Here is a 12,655-nt window from a genome sequence, read left to right on the forward strand (position 1 = left end):
AAACGGAGCGAGAACCCCCAAACATTCCGAGCAGGGGCGGGGCGTAGTGGAGGCGGGGCGTCCGCGCTCGCTCGCGATTCGTGGAGCAGAGGGCTGGGCGTGTCCGGGGAGTCTCGGGGACGGCGAAAAGCAGAGTGGGAGGGGGCGAGCGGGAGGGGCGAGTGGGCCGGACGCGGAGCCCGGAGGGAGGGGCTGAGGAAAAAAGCGCGCGTGCGCGCGGCGACCGGCTACGGAGGAGGCGGGGGCGCGGGCTGAGGCAGCGCCGGGAGCGCGTAAAGGAGGCGGCGGGGCGGCCGCGGGCGCCGCAGCCTGGGAGCCGAGGCGCGGCAGCCGCTGCCCGGGCGGCACAGGCGGGGCTCGCGGAGCCGAGAGCTCGCGGCGGGCGGGGACCGGCGCGGGGGGCGGCGGGCTGCCGGGGCGGCGCGGGCAGGGGATGCGCGGCGGCTAGACCCCCCTGCTTCATCCCTCCCGGAGCCCGGGTCCCGCTGGCCCGGCCCAGGCTGGCCCGGCGGAGGCCTCGGCCGACCCGGGCCGGGGGGGGGGGGCTCCAGCCCGGGAGGCGGCCGCCGGCCCTGCGACGCCTGGGAGGTAAGAGCCGCCGGCGGGGTCGGGCTGCCCGCCGCTCCTCCCTCCTCCCGCGGCCGGGCTGCCCGGCCCGCGCCCCGCCCCGGCGGCAGGCCGCCTCCGCCCGGTCCCAGCCGCCCGTGGAGGCGCCGAGTCCGGCCTCGGCCGCGGCGGGGCTCGGAGAGGGGGCGTGCCTGGGCCGTGCGGGGGAGGCCCCGCGCTGCGGGCGGGGAGGGGGCTGCGCTGCGGCCGGGGCTGCGGCGGGGAGGGGGCTGCGGTGCGGCCGGGGCTGCGGCGGGGAGGGGGCTGCGGCGGGGGGGGCTGCGGTGCGGCCGGGGCTGCGGCGGGGAGGGGGCTGCGGCGGGGCTGGGGCTGCGGTGCGGAGGGGGCTGCGGCGGGGCCGGGGCTGCGGCGGGGAGGGGGCTGCGGCGGGGGAGGGGGCTGCGGCGGGGAGGGGGCTGCGGTGTGGCCGGGGCTGCGGCGGGGCTGGGGCGTGCCGGCCTCTCCCCCGGGCTCGGGGCGGGCTCCTCCAAGGTCACTCGGCGGCCCCCGCCCCAACCGCTCGGGCTGGGAGGCTTGACAGCTCGGGGTCGGGGATCGCCCAAGGCTGGGCGGGCCCGGCGGGTCTCCTCGACTCTGGGGGGGCAGCCCCCGGCGTCCCCCTGAGAGCGAGGGCTCCGCAGATTCACCTGCTGCGGGAAGGGTTTGCAGCAGAGCTGCCTGGGCACGCATGTGTGGGTCTGTCCATACCTCTGTCTGTCCGCCTGCATCTCTGCCTATCTACCTGCCTGTCTGTCAGGATAGCTATTTATATGGTTCTGTCTACAGCTGTGTGTATAGCTCTGCCTGTTCATGTCTGTTTGCCCCTCTGACTATATCTTTGTATTAGTCTGTATCTGCCCGTTTATCATGTCTGTTTGTCTCTATCTGTGACTTTTTCCTATGTCTGACGGCCTCTGCCCATTTGTCTGTCTGTATCGCCCTCTGCCCATTTGTCTGTCTATAGCTATCTTTGTGTCCAGTTCTATATGTCTCTCTCAGTATCTGTTCATATCTCTGTCTAATGTATCTCAGTCATCCACCTATCTGTCTAACCCCTCTCTGTATGTATGCATGTCTGTCTGTCTGTAACTTATCGATCCATCTGTCTATCAAGGTCCTGGTGGGATGGATGCAGCAGTTTTCCTGACGTATTGCTTTTGGATGCTTTGTAAAATGAATGTTATAATTGTGTCATAAGTTAAGTTTTAATTAAACTAGCTGCCAATGGGTTTTTTTTTGGGGGGGTGGGGAGACGGGCACTACTACTCCTTTAATCTGTCTTGATTTTTCTGAGGAGCAAATACCAAATGCTGCACTGATGTCATTAGTAACAAATATAACTGGTAAAGCCTTTCCATACCCCTAAATATTCCCTTTGCTGACTTTGTTAATTAAGTATTAAACTTTATTGGTTTGTTAATTAAAAATGTTTGACCTTTCTAGGGGGCAATAGATGGTCAGTTAAACCCAGTGGTTCAGTTTAGAATATGTTTCTTTCAAGATAGTTCTTTTGGAATCAAAAACTCATTCTGAGAAAACTTTGTCATAAGTACCATTGACCAATAGGAAAAATATTTTCCTCCTATTTTTAAGTTGTGTTTTATAGTTTGGTGGAGTAAAATGGTATGCTTTTACTCTCAAGTTGATGGATAGTTAAATGTTTGTTTTTTTTCAGTAGTGGTGATATCAAAAACATTTTCTTGATGTTTGTTACTGTTTAGAAACTCAAAATGATTTAATTTAAAGAGAATTCAAAGTTAATCACTGAATTGTCATACTAACTAGTGTGGCAGTTGGACTATGACATCAAGGATCTTTTTTAGCTTTAATTCTCCATGTTCTTACACAATTTGGTGTAGAATTAATATTTTAACAATATAATTTAAAAAAGATTATTCTGCTTTCTTAATATCTTTTGCCTGTATAACAGGTTAGCTTTAAAATAAATACTCGAACATTTCTAACTAACTGTTATGTTGAAAAGACTATTGTCCAAGGCAATTTTCAGTGATAGACTCAGGTGAAAAAAAAGTCTGTTCTGTCCTCTTAAATCTTTCCAGATTTTTCCTCTAGGGGAAGTGAAAAATTAAAGTGTTGCTTAGCATGAAGTGAAAAACACAATCTTTAAAAAAGGTTGTATATTGTTTAAATTAGGCAGTCTTTATAGTGTCTTGCTTACCCTTATCTTTGATATTCAGCTTTTGATAATGCTTTCCTTTATCTTAAATGACCTATTATTTGGTAGTTAGCTGGAGCTTGTAAATTCTAATGGCCAAAACCACGAAAATTTTAGCTCTTTGATATGAATTTTATGTTCATCCTTGAAATGTATACTTAAGAAATATAAAATCTATTAGCCATATGTGCTCCAAAGATGTCCTAACTGTCAAGAGAAGGCAAGAAATATGATCTAGTCAAATTGGATGGATCCTCTAGTTCCACACCACATAGGTGTGGTTAGGTGGTAATCTATGATATTGGAATAAACAGCTGTGTGTGTGTGTGTGTGTGTGTGAATACATACATACATATATATATATTTGAAAAATTGTTTGAATTTTCAAGAATATATTTAGTTAAATCCAATGGCCCAGTTTAGATTTTACTGTTCAAGATATTTCTCTTGGAAGCAAGAGCATTCTGAGAGAACTTTATCATAAGTTGGGGAAAAAAGATTTTACTCCTGTTTTTAAGGTTCTTTGTATTTTATAGTTAGGGGGAGAATAGTATGCTTTAGTCCAAGTTTATTGACAGCTTTATGTTTGCTTTGAGTAATGGTTGTATCATGAAAACAATTTCCTGATGAAGATAAAGATATACACACATATATTTAGAGAGTGGTAGGTAGGCATTCTCTCATATATATAGACACATAAATTCGAATAAATTGAACTAACAAGAAAGAATAAGCACAAAGGTCAGTTTATAAAATTCATGTTTTGAAAACTTGCCAACATTGTATGAGATTAATTTTCAAAAACTTATTTGGTAAAATAATAACTGATAGTATACATTTTTTGATTTTATAGTATTAATGAGGGGTTCTGGAATAATTTTAGAAATAGAATGATTTCCCTCCCGTCTTCTCTCTTCCATTCCTTTCTGATATGTAATTTTTTATGATAAGGCTTTTTCTTCATACAAGAAGAAATGTTGATTTGTTCATTGAAAGCTTAGAGTGTATAGATTGTAGAGACTTTGGCAGTTTTCTTCCTTGACCAGCTTTTTTTTTTTTCATAAAGTTGGACTAATTTTGTATGTGTGTGTGTGTGTCACAGTGTGTCACATTTTGCATGCATCATGGGAGATGTGTAACCTAGGAAATTGCATTTTGAAGTACTTTACAGTATTATCATGTTTATACATTTTGACTGATGAATAACAACAAAATATGTGAATGTTGGTGTTGCTTAGTTCTTGGTCAAATAGAATGATTGGGTATTTTGTTTTATTTTTTAGTGAAGAATCTGGTAGAAATTATTATATTCAGTTTACTTAATACTATTTCTCTTTTAGTAATTTGTTGAGTTAGTCCATTTAGAAGAAAATTTGTGTACTCTTTTTTTTTGTTTGTTTTTGTAAGGCAAGTGAGGTTAAGTGGCTTGCCCAAGGCCACACAGCTAGGTAATTATCAAGTGTCTGAGACCGGATTTGAACCCAGGTACTCTGACTCCAGGGCCCGTGCTTTATCCACTATGCCACCCCTTTTTTTTTTGTTGTTTGTTTGTGTACTCTTTAACCCTGAAGATGGAACAACTAAAAATAATTCTAAAACTTATCACCTTAATATACTTTATATTTATAGAACACTATATTCTGTGGAGTTAGAGGTAGGATCTTTTGGCATTCTTCCCGCACTAGCTTTGTTAGAGCATAGATTTGGAACGGATAGGGAACTCAAATTATTTAAATTTAAGCCTCAATTTCCTCAAACCTAGCCTCAGATACTTCTTAGCTGTGTGACCCTGAGCAAGTCATGTAAGCCCATTTGCTTCAGTTTCCTCTTCTATAAAAGGAGCTGGAGAAGGAAAATAGCAAACAAAAAGCAAAAAAGTGAAAATAGTATGCTTTGATCTGCATTCAGATCTGCATGCATCCATGGATGCATTTTCCATTACAAGTATTTCAAATTGTCTTTGATCCCTATATCCCTGAGAAGTCTGTTGTAGTTGATCATTATGCAGTGTGATTGTTAAAATTGTACTGTATATATTGTACCTTTGCGATATCAAAATGGCACTATCTATTCTCTGTCCTTCTTGAGAGGTCTTTAGAATGGAATTGGGGTATTGAAACATGTTTATCAGGATATCTCAACACTTGGTTTAAAGTACAATTGCCCTGAATTAATTTAGGCATAAAGAACAGAAGAGTCAGACATGAGGGAAACGACTCCACCAGCATAATAGCTGAGTGGGGAACGGGGTTGTGGATGGCTGTAAACTGCACGTCAGGGGACACGTTCTCATTTGACTACCCTTGGGCAAACCTTTCAGTTCTCTCTTATGTCCCCCAAAGAAATCTTAAATTAGATAGCACCATCACTGATCTGCTTTGTGCATTCATGAAATAACATCTGGGCCAAAGGGAAAAGAGGACAATATTTGATCATCTGATTGTGTAGAAGAAATGAGTTAATCTTAAACTTACACAACATGTGAATTATTTTAAACCCTGCTATAAGGTAGGCAAATACTTTATTTTCCCTTTGTAGGTAAGAAAAAATAAAGGTAGGGAAATAATTGAAAGTCTTTTTTTTTCTGTTTGGAAAAGAAAATTCAGTTTTTTTCATATATGGGATTTTATTTAAGTCACAACATAACTTATATAATAGGTATGTAATAAAAACTGACAGCAGAAAAATGTACTGAAAATGAAAATCTCTGGTTAAAAGAAGTCGATTTATATAGTTAAACATGTTTCCTGAAGAGAATTTGACTTTCATTTTTAGACTCCAATTTTTGACCCGAAGATAATAAATATATTGAATGACATTTGACCGGTATCAGAAAAGTTCCTAGTTAAGACTATCAGTAGTCTTGCTTCTGATGGTAGCATTGAATGAAAATACTATAGAACTTTGTAAATGTAGTAAAGGAATTGATTTTGAACTTAAAATCTTAAATGTTTTCAATTAAAAAATTTAGATGTTTTTAACTCTGGAAAGGAATTCAAGTATATTACTTTAATTTCTCCCCTTATTAATAGTAAAAAGCTTCAGTACTTTGCTTAACCCATATATTCCAATTCTATGTGATTTTCTTGTTCTGTCAAATGTTTGTAATGCTTCTACCTTAGAGAAAATAATTTGCTTTACCTAATTACACATTGGCTAAATGGAATAACTTGTCAATTTCTCAAAAATGTAATTTGTATTAATAAAAATAAGTTTTTCCTCACTCTCTTCTTAATCCCTTACAGTTTGTTTTTCAAGCCCATTCTTCCACTGAAACTGCTGTTTTTATTTTTTTAAAGATTTTATTTGAGTTTTACAAATTTTCCCTTAAGCTTACTTCCCTCCCCCCACTCCCCACAGAAGGCAATTTGGCAGTCTTTACATTGTTTCCATGTTATACATTGGTCCAAATTGAATGTGATGAGAGAGAAATCATATCCTAAATTCTAAGAGATAGAAAGATCAGACAATAAGATATCAGTTTTTTTTTCTAAATTAAATAGTCCTTGGTCTTTGTTCAAACTCCAGAGTTGTTTCTCTGGATACAGATGGTATTCTCCATCGCAGACAGCCCCAAATTGTGCCTGATTGTTGCACTTATGGAATGAGCAAGTCCATCAAATTTGATCATCACCCCCATGTTGCTGTTAGGGTGTACAGTGTTTTTCTGGTTCTTCTCATATCGCTCAGCACAAGTTCATGCAGATCCCTCCAGGCCTCCCTGAATTCCCATCCCTCCTGGTTTCTAATAGAACAGTGGTGTTCCATGACTTATATATACGACAGTTTGTTAAGCCATTCCCCAATTGAAGGACATTTACCTGATTTCCAATTATTTGCCACCACAAACAGAATTGATATGAATATTTTTGAACAAGTGATGTTTTTACCCTTTTTCATGATTTCTTCAGGTGGTATAGCCTGGATTAAAGGGTATGCACATTTTTTGTTGTCCTTTGTGTGTAATTCCAAATAACTCTCCAGAAAGGTTGGATGAGTTCACAGCTCTACCAACAATGTATTAGTATCCCAGATTTTCCAAATCCCTTCCAACAATGATCATTATCCTTTCTGGTCAGATTGGCCAGTCTGAGAGGTGTGAGGTGGTACCTCAGGGAAGCTTTAATTTCCATTTCTCTAATAAGTAATGATTTAGAGCATTTTTTCATATGACTATAGATTGCTCTGATCTCATTTGCAAATTGCCTTTACATATCTTTTGACCATTTGTCAATTGGGGAATGGCTTTTTTTTAAATTTGACTCAATTTTCTGTACATTTTAGAAATGAGTCCTTTGTCAGAAACATTAATTGTAAAGATTGTAAGACTGTTCTTTTCAAAGTTGATGATGCTTGTCCTTCATTTTAGAAGAAGGCCATGACATGAATGTGGGGTACGGTACTAAAGACATGTTCTCTTCCAGAACCATTTGGGTTCAGTGGGCAGATATGATAGATCTGTAAGACTGAAGATGGTCCTGGATCAAAACAATCAGGGTTAAGTGACTTAGCCCAGGACATAGAGTAATACCATATTTCCTTATGTATAAGACATACTCTTTTTCAAAAAATTTGGGGGTCTAAAGACTGGGAGCATCTTATACAGTAGCAGTAGATTTTTTTTACTTGCATTTCCTGCTTTTCCCTTGCTTGTCGTCATCTTTTGCATCTGTCTAAAAATGGCTCAGGAAAAAAAAAGATTTTCGTACAGTGCTGAATTCAGGTTTAAAGTTATTCAGGTTGCAAAAGTGAATGGAAATTGTGCCGCTGAATGTAAGCTTGATCATCCTCCAACTGAGAATACAATCCGAGACTGGCAATGGGAAGAAGAAACCCTACTGAATACACCATGGCAAAAGAAGGCCAGGAGAGAGGCAAGCCAGCCAAATAGCACGAGTTAGAGAGCGGAATTGAAAAGTTGGATTGAAGAGCAAAGGACAATTGGAATTCCTGTGTCCACAAAGATGGTTTCGAAGGAGGCAAGAATTGTTGATGGAAAAAGAAGTGACTGATTTCAAAGGAGGACACAATGGGTGCTTTAGGTTTATGAATGGACTAAGCATGCTCCCACGCACCAGACTTAACCAGGGAGGGCTTGTGGCCAACCTCAGACCAGAGCCCAGGCAGGAGAGTGGTCAGTCTTTTCTAAGACAAGGATTTGTCATGAAACATGAGGACGAGCTCATGGATGGGAGTTTTGACAGTGATGAGTAGTTTGAATTTTATGATGAATAAAACTTGAGTTCAATAAGTTAATGAAATACATTTTTTCTCAAATTTTGTACCCCCAAATTAAGATGTGTCTTATACATGGGGAAAAATATGGTATCAGGTCTGATTTGAACTAGAGTCTCCTGATTTCTGGGCTGGTGCTCTCCCCATAACCTTCTAGCTGCCCCTCTTGGCTGCCAGATCTAGTGCTCTTTTCCCAGTCCTCATTCTCCTTGACCTCTCTTCAGTCTTTGACACTCTCCACTATCCTAGTCTCCTCCTTGACATTCTTTAAGGCTATCCCTCTCTCCTGTTTCTCTTCCTAACTCTCTGAAGGCTCCATCTCCTCTGCTGAATTCTCTCTAGATCACATCACATCCTCTACCTTTAGGTGTCCCTCAGGGCTCTGTCTTGGACCTTCTTCTCTTTTTCTTATATTACTTCACTTGATGATTCATCCCTTTCCACGAATTTAATTACCCTTTATATGCTGATGATTCTCAAAATCTTCTAAACTGCCAATTTCAAGTTTCCAGCTACTTTTCAGTCATCTCCAATTGGCTTTACAGTAGATATTTTAAACTGAAGATGCCCAAAATGGAATGGATTCTCACAATCCTCCCCCCCACCCCTCCCATCTTCCTCATTCCTGCAGAGAGCAACACTAACTTTCCTCCCACAGTGCACAAACCAGTAGTCATCCAAGATTCCTCAGCATCTCCCATGGCCATATTATCTAAGTTATTGTCCAGGTCTGCTGATTTCACACCTCCCCCATACCCCCCTTTTTTCTTTTGACACTTGCCACTACTCTTAGAGAATGGGTCTTTTCAGATTGTTAATGGGCTTTATTTCTCCCCTTTAACTCATTTGAACTTTAACTCATTTTGAATGGTAGGAACAATGGCACATAAAAATAAATTTGCTTGAAAATAGCACATTTTGAATGACATAGTGGAAAGAAAACTGCCCCCAGAGCCAGGAAAACCTAATTAGGTTCGAGTCTCACCCATCTCTGCCATTTACTGGGACCCTGGGAAAGTCATTTAACCTCTCAGGGCCCTAGGCAGTCCTCTCATACTCTTTAAGTTGCAGAGAAGGTGCTGACCTATATTAGTAAGTCAGATTTTCTCATTTAAGGAGTTCCTTGTCCTAATGAAATCCCTGGTCCAGTGCTTATCCCTCAGGTTTTGAATGCTTGGAAAAGGTAATCATCTAAAGTACTTGAAAGAAAATGTTTTGCCTCTAGGTCTTCATATGAATGATCTCAGCTTATTTTGGCAGTGGGGTCATCCAGCTGCAGAGCAATGTTATATGTACAGTGAAATGGCTGTCTTGAGTCACAGACAGCTGTTGTTCTGAAACGCATCTCTTTTATCACAAATTAAAGATTTTTCATTGTGTTTTTCTCTTGAGATGATCTTTTTTTGTGACTGAAGATGTTAACAGCCCTAAGTCTTAAGAAATAAACACATCACCTACTATTGCTAACTGTTTAGGATGTGCTTGGCTGCCCACTGAACTGGAATTTTCTACCTCCTTGTCTTTGCTTCCTGGCTTCCCTAAACTTTTCTCAAGTCTCCAATAAAATCCCGCCGCTATTCTGGTCCTTGCTTAAGGATACTTTGTGTAATTATTTTCAGTTTATCCTATTATCTTGTTTGTCCTTAATTTTCATCATGTCTCCCATCCCTTTATATGCCATTAGACTGGGAGCCCCATGAGACGGGAGCTCTTTGGCCTTCCCCAGGGTTAAGTATAGTACCTGTCACATCAAAGTAGGTGCTGCTGCATAAATGCCTGTTGACCAAGTCACTTACTTTGAACAGAGATAGCACCGAGTTGGGAATGGAAAGACAAGATCAGTGACCTCTGGAGTCAGGTCACCTGAGTTTAAGCTTTGTTGGAGACCACACTTCATGTCATCTTGCCAAGTCAATCATCTGACCTCTTTCTCATCAGTAAGATAAGGGTGATGTTTTATCCTTTGTATTCAAAGAAGACCATGACATGTTCATGAATTAGGTTTGAATGAGGGGGTGCTGTCCTATGTCACCAGTCATCCAGAGCCAGATATAAATCAAGACAACTGCAGATGACTCTGGATTTAAGGCAATCAGGGTTAAAGTGACTTGCTCATCAAGGTCACACAGCTAGTAAGTGTCTGAGGCCAGATTTGAACTCAGGTCCTCCAGATTTCAGGACTAGTGTTCTACCCACTTCACCCTCTAATTTAGTCCTTAAGAGTACTGTAGAAATGGGCATAGTTCTGGGAGATCAAGAGGCATTGGGGAACTTGTTGGATAAGTAAAAATTTGCTCCTAAATGGAAGTAAATTATAAGATAGGGTGTGTTTTAATTGTTTTCTCATTGTAAAAAAATTTCAAAACAAATTTTTTTCTTTTATGTCCAGGCCAAGGACATTTAAAAGTTCTGAATTCTTTATTGAGACCATGGTGTATTTTATTAATTTGATCTGATTGTTCTCTTTTGCATTGCTTGATATTTCAAATCATTTAGCATTCACTTTCACCCGTTATAGTTCTAGGTTAATGTAAAACGTTGGAGAAATCCTTTAGGTGACTTGCCTGCAGTTGCTTCCTCAGAGAGCATGCTTTCATGAGTAAATATGAGCATGTGGCTTAAAACTGTATTAAAAATGCTAGTGTTAAATGTCAATGTCAGCTTAAATTCTTTGAATACTTTGCTACCATCTCTTTTCCCTCTCTCAGCTTGTTGTCAGAAACCTTTTATTTTAAATCACATATCACATCTATGGATGCAGTTTTTTTTCAAGGCAATGGGGTCGTGACTGCCCAAGGTCACACAGCTAGGTAATAAGTATCTGAGGCTAGATTTGAACTCAGGTCCTCCTGACTCCAGGGCCTACCCTTGTGGATGCAATTTTAAGAAATTTCAGTTTTTATTCATATGTAGTTTATTTTATTTACTATGTTTGTTGTGGTTTTGCTTTATTGGACACAACTTTTTCCTCAAAGTTTGATGTCTCCTTTTAATCATTGAAGGATATGTTCTTCTCACCAGTAAGAAATGTAAACTTAAAGACCCACAAAATGTCATTAAGCAGTAATATTTACCATTTTAAGTAAATACTACCCTGTTGTTTAGGTATAGAGTTTTCCATTTGCTGTATGTCAGCATAGGGTGTGGGTGGTAGTAGGACAGTGGAGACCTGATGGAGAACTTGGCCAGACCAGGATGTGTGGCACGTGATGGCATATGCATTTACGTTACTGTTGATTTAGAAGTGGGAGGGTGGGTTTTTTTGGGGGGGTGTTACGTACTTTTAATTCTAAGGGCAAAGCCACAGTTAGAATTGGGTTCCTGGCAAGACCGGATAGGATGTCAAGAGTTGAGTACAAGCAGGCAAGAATGGTTTGATGGCCAGAGATCCTCTTGGAGTGGGAAGAGACCCGAGTGGTTGGAGGGAGGTCTTGGCTCACCCTTACTTTAGTTGATGATCAACTTTTTTTTGTTTTTTTTTTTTTGTAAGGCAGTGGGGCTTGAGTGACTTGCCCAAGGTCACACAGCTAGGTAATTATTAAGTGTCTGAGGTCAGGTTTGAACTCAGGTCCTCCTGACTTCAGGGCCAATGCTCTATCCACTGCACCACCTATCCACTTTATACTTTGTATAGTATTTTAAAAGGCCATGCTATGCCTTTATATTTTCAGAATAAGTTTATATAATTTGTCAGATTCTTTTGCTACAAGTGATCTTATCAATGCAGCTTAAAGTACTTTAAAATATTATCAATTATGTAATTGTTTTCTTTGCCCTACTGCTATTCCAGCCTCCAAAACTGGATGGTCAGAGATAATACCTGGGAGAAGCTAAGCCCCCTGGTTCTGCCCTCCTAGATTAAGCATCCTTTTCTTCCTTGGCTCCCTGTGCCATTTTTGTCTGGTTGGTTTTTATATATCTTCTCTCCCCTCACCTATCTTTTTTTAGTTTTTCTTTTGACAGCAGCAGCCAAAGTAATTCTACTATTGTCTCCAGAAAGGTCAGGTTACATTTGACTCCCTTGGTGCCATTTTTTTTAATTAACATACTATGGCTTCCTTTCCTTACAGTTTCCCTCCTTTGAGTGATCCTTCCAATTACAATGTTAAACTCTAAAGAACTAAGAGAACAGCAATGGTAACATTACAGTGAAAAACAACTTTGAAAGAATTTAGAACATATTGATAAACTACAAGAATCAAGATGAGGCATACCATTTCATCCGATAGAGATGAACTTTAAATGCAAATAAGACATGCATTTTCAGACTTGGCCGATATAGAAAGTGAATTTATAGTATGACTCTATATTGAGAGATTTATTATCCCCATTTAAAAAAGAAATAGCTCATTTATGAAGGAGAGGGAGAAGTAAGGATTGGTTATATTCAAATATTGTTACTTGAAAAATTAAAATACTAAAATAAAAAAGAATATAAACTTTTTGAGGGAAGGAACAGTTTTCTTTCTCTTTGTCCTTTCTTTCCTTGTACACTTCCAGTGCTTAGCAGAGTGTCTCACACACAGTAAGTACTTAAATGCTTTTTACAAATTCATAATGTCAATCCATTTCTTTACCTCTGGCATAGATCTATTTTGGTTGGAATAAATTATTTTTGCAATATTCTAATCCTTTTAC

At 41.1% G+C, this 12,655-nt stretch overlaps 1 protein-coding gene across 9 annotated transcripts in view; it reads left to right on the forward strand.

Moving 5' to 3' along the window:
* Positions 1–513: 513 nt before the first annotated feature.
* The window catches only part of MYO9A (myosin IXA), a 217,363-nt gene continuing 205,221 nt past the window's right edge, over positions 514–12,655 (forward strand). For 8 of the 9 annotated variants that reach the window (XM_074233066.1, XM_074233060.1, XM_074233061.1 and 5 more), the window contains exon 1: positions 514–588. The gene's annotated coding sequence lies outside the window, so the exon portion shown is untranslated. The remainder of the gene's footprint in view (positions 589–12,655) is intronic. The other variant, XM_074233069.1, reaches the window with a different exon arrangement.

Source organism: Macrotis lagotis, chromosome 4 (assembly GCF_037893015.1).
Source record: "Macrotis lagotis isolate mMagLag1 chromosome 4, bilby.v1.9.chrom.fasta, whole genome shotgun sequence".
NCBI classification, from domain to species: domain Eukaryota; kingdom Metazoa; phylum Chordata; class Mammalia; order Peramelemorphia; family Peramelidae; genus Macrotis; species Macrotis lagotis.